This window comes from Hyla sarda, unplaced genomic scaffold (assembly GCF_029499605.1).
Source record: "Hyla sarda isolate aHylSar1 unplaced genomic scaffold, aHylSar1.hap1 scaffold_826, whole genome shotgun sequence".
NCBI lineage: Eukaryota > Metazoa > Chordata > Amphibia > Anura > Hylidae > Hyla > Hyla sarda.
Genome location: NW_026610853.1, coordinates 116,222 through 120,345, shown reverse-complemented (window position 1 = coordinate 120,345; position 4,124 = coordinate 116,222). Strand labels below are relative to the sequence as shown.

Here is a 4,124-nt window from a genome sequence, read left to right as displayed (position 1 = left end):
GTGTGGCACAGCACAGGGGGCATTATGTGAGGGGCACAACACAGGGGACATTATATGTGAGGGGCACAGCACAGGGGGCATTATATGTGAGGGGCACAGGACAGGGGGGCATTATATCATATAATGCCCCCTGTGCTGTGCCCCTCACCCAATGCCCCCTGTGCTGTGCCACACATATAAATTATATGTGTGGGGCACACAGCACAGGGGGCATTATATGTGTGGGGCACAGCACAGGGGGGCATTATATCATATAATGCCCCCCTGTGCTGTGCCCCTCACATATAATGCCCCCTGTGCTGTGCCCCTCACATATAATGCCCCCTGTGCTGTGCCCCTCACATATAATGCCCCTTGTGCTGTGCCACACATATAAATTATATGTGTGGGGCACAGCACAGGGGGCATTATATGTGTGGGGCACAGCACAGGGGGGCATTATATGATATAATGCCCCCTGTTATGTACCCCACACTTATAATGCCCCCTGTGCTGTGCCCCTCACATATATTGCCCCCTGTGCTGTTCCCCTCACATATATTGCCCCCTGTGCTGTTCCCCTCACATATATTGCCCCCTGTGCTGTGCCCCTCACATATAATGCCCCCTGAGTGGACAGGACATGGGGCTTCATATGGGAAGGGCACAGCACAGGGGGCATTATATGTGAGGGGCACATGATAAGGGCATTATATGTGCGGGACGCATGATGGGGGCTTTATATATGAGGGGCGCATGATGGATGCATTATATGTGAGGGGCAAAGAATGGGGGCATTAAATGTGTGGGGCACATGACAGGAGCATTCTATGTGAGGGGCACAGCACAGAGGGCATTATTATGTGGGGGAACAGGACGGGTCATATTATATGTAGGGGCACAAGATGGGGCATTATTACTATATGTGAAGGCACAGGGTGTTTTGCCTTTCAGAAGTATAGTGTATATTGTGAGGAATTTCTGGGGTGGTACGTTTTTTAGGGGCCACAATACATTACGGTATTTTACTCAGAGGGTAGTTACAGCACAGCAAGTTATATTCAGAGAATGCACTGTGTGGTAGTATTAGATTTAGAGGGCACAGTGTGTGTTAGTATTATATTCAGTGGGTACAGTGTGTGATAGTATTATATTTAGAGGGTGCAGCGTGTGATAGTATTATATTCAGAGGGTGCAGTGTTTGGTAGTATTAAATTTAGAGGGCACAGTGTGTGGTAGTATTATATTTAGAGGGTACAGTGTATGGTGGTATTATATTCAGAGGGTACAGTGTGTTGTACATTCAGGGGGTACAGTATGTCAGAATTATATTAGGAGGGTGTGTGCCAGTATTATATTCAAAGAATACAGTGTTTGGCAGTATTATAATAATTATTGTTTTCATATAGAGGATCAGAATGCATTGGCATAGTGAGGAGACGTCTGGGCATCAAGTTCTGCAGAGAGAAGATTTAGCTGGAACAAATCCTGGCGGTATGTACCATCTGAATTAGATAAGGAAAGACTATAGAGAAGACGTCACCTGTAATCACTGATATCATTGTGTATTCTCCTCACTATAGAGAAGACGTCACCTGTAATCACTGATCTCTATAGTGAGGAGAATACACAATGATATCAGTGATTACAGGTGACGTCTTCTCTATAGTGAGGAGAATACACAATGATAAGACGTCACCTGTAGTCACTGATATCACTGCGTATTCTCCTCACTATAGAGCCTTAGCACTTTCCCATTCTGTGGCAATTGGTATATATGATTATTATTCTGACATATGAGCACGGCCTAAGAGTCTTAAACAAGGTAAGGACTGCATGATACATTTAATAATATTGTAAGTTCCGTAATCTTCTGTCCGCCAACACAAAATACTCTAATAGCGCCCCTCCCGAGACTCGACTCTGGATCCGCCCCTGCTCCCAGCATGCCCTGACAGCCGAAGGCTGAGAGTTGTAGTTTTGCAACAGGTGGGCAGCCACAGGGGATCGGTGTTGCAGCATGTCAATCTAGGGCCATGGTGTCTGATCTTGAACTGGCAGCAGGAGCCACGACCACTTTAAATCAATGGCTGCTGGGACGTATGACTAGTGACATCCTTCGTTCTAGACCGCAACGTTAGGGACGTCACTCGTCAGACGTCCCCGCGGCCAGCGCTGCTCATTGAGCCTACCGGAGTAGCATTGATCTATGTAAGAAACCTATGGGCCGAGGCTGTTGGGGCCACCAAATGATATTACTTATACAGAATGTCTGGTTAGGAGAAACAAATATAACGCACCCACAGGGAGTGGCGCCATTTTAATAAAATTTGTCAAAAACCTTAGATAACAGTCATACAGAATATATTAGAAAGCTTTTTTGATTTTCAGCCAATCAGAGAGCAGCACTACTGAAATAGAACTCCCAGGAGGTAACAGCGTGTCACACATGTGATGTCATAACCATTGTCCACCAAAGAGAAGCACTGAGCAGAAATAACACGGCTCCTGTTCATTCTCCATCAGTGAGGGGCCGGTGCTGGACACTGTGTAGGGACGCGGGAATGCAAAGTCATACACATGACTGTGACTGGTAAGTGTTACATTGTTGTGTCCAAAAGATCTTTAGTGCAGTTCCATGTGTATTTCTATGATAAACATGTAAATAATTTATCTTTTTTTTCTTATCTTAGATGCACTATCTCCAGGACATGGAGTAGCATTTCCGGACCTACAGCAAGACGTTGGATGAAGGCATAGCCCCAGAAATAACACTGGTCCTGTTCATCAGTGAGGGGCCGGTGCTGGACACTGTGTAGGGACACGGGAATGCAAAGTCATGCACATGACTGTGACTGGTAAGTGTTACATTGTTTTGTCCAAAAGGTCTTTATTGCAGTTCCATGTGTATTTCTATGATAAACATGTAAATAATCTATCTTTTTTGTCCCCTATCTTAGATGCACTATTTCCAGGACATGGAGTAGCATTTCGGGACCTACAGCAAGACGTTGGATGAAGGCACAGGCCTAGGAATCATGCACATACACAGAAACATTTGCCCAAATTATAGAGGTAACCTCCTTTAGTATGCCCAGAGGAAGGGCCATACAGTAGCCATGGATTCCCTACAGGTTTCCTCCCCTCTGGAGGTTTTTCCTGTCCTGAGTATTAGTTACTGTACGCTCTTTGTGAGTGATGGGAGGTTACAAAAAATCCCCTACACAAACATTTTAATAAATAATAAATAAAGTTCCTCTTTTTTTAAACTGTTCTTTGACTTGCTCGACTCATTAATTTATTTCTGTGTGTGAAAATAGAGTTAGCAAAACATGGATGACCAAAGCTGCTCTCCTGCACGATCTGCATAATGTGGTGCGGAGAGAGGCAACTGGTGCTGGGTGGTGCAGTTTATGAGGCAAACGTAGAACACCCAGCAAGTTCCATGCACAAGCCTTTTTCTGATGAATGGGACTCATGCAGGGAACTTGCTAGGGGTCATACAGTTGCAAAGGATCAACTTTTGGGTACATGAACTGTCCCTTAAAGGGGTACTACGCCTCTAGATATCTTATCCCCTATGTAAAGGATAGGGGATAAGATGTCTGATCAATGGGATCCTGCTGCTGGGACCCCAGCAATCTCCATGCAGCAACCAAAATTCTAAATAGTATGTTTAGATCACTGATTCCTGTGGTGGGATTCGTGACATCATGCCACACCTTCTTGTGACATCACACCACCTCCCATAGACATAAATGGAAAGGGTGTGGCGTGAGGTCACGACCGGCACCACGAGAACCCAGAGTTCTAAATATATTACTTGGAACGCCCGGTGCTGCATGAAGATCGTGGGGGTCCCAGCGATCAGTCATCTTTTGTCCTATCCTTAAGGTAGGGGATAAGATATCTAGGGGCGGAGTACCACTTTAAGGAATTAGAGAGTGTAGGCATGCCTTACAAGCAGGTAGAAAAAGAACAGCTGGGAGAAATGACAGGACACGAAGCAATATTTGTCTGGGACCGATTTTGGGTGTGTTCTGGCCAATTAAAGGAGAATTATGGCAAAAATTAACTTATCCCCTATCCATGGGTTACGGGATAAGTAGCTGATTGTGGGGGGTCCCCCTGCAATACCTGGGATG

General features: G+C 45.4%; 1 long non-coding RNA gene across 2 annotated transcripts; it reads left to right on the top strand.

The window, feature by feature from the left end:
- Nucleotides 1-1,310: 1,310 nt before the first annotated feature.
- LOC130347227 (uncharacterized) lies at nucleotides 1,311-3,231 on the top strand. 2 transcript variants are annotated; one of them, XR_008885197.1, is made up of 5 exons: nucleotides 1,311-1,473; nucleotides 2,371-2,411; nucleotides 2,506-2,572; nucleotides 2,673-2,837; nucleotides 2,940-3,231. It is a non-coding gene; the product is annotated as an uncharacterized LOC130347227 (long non-coding RNA). The 2 variants fall into 2 exon arrangements; XR_008885198.1 differs by lacking the exon at nucleotides 2,371-2,411.
- The last annotated feature ends 893 nt before the right edge of the window (nucleotides 3,232-4,124 follow it).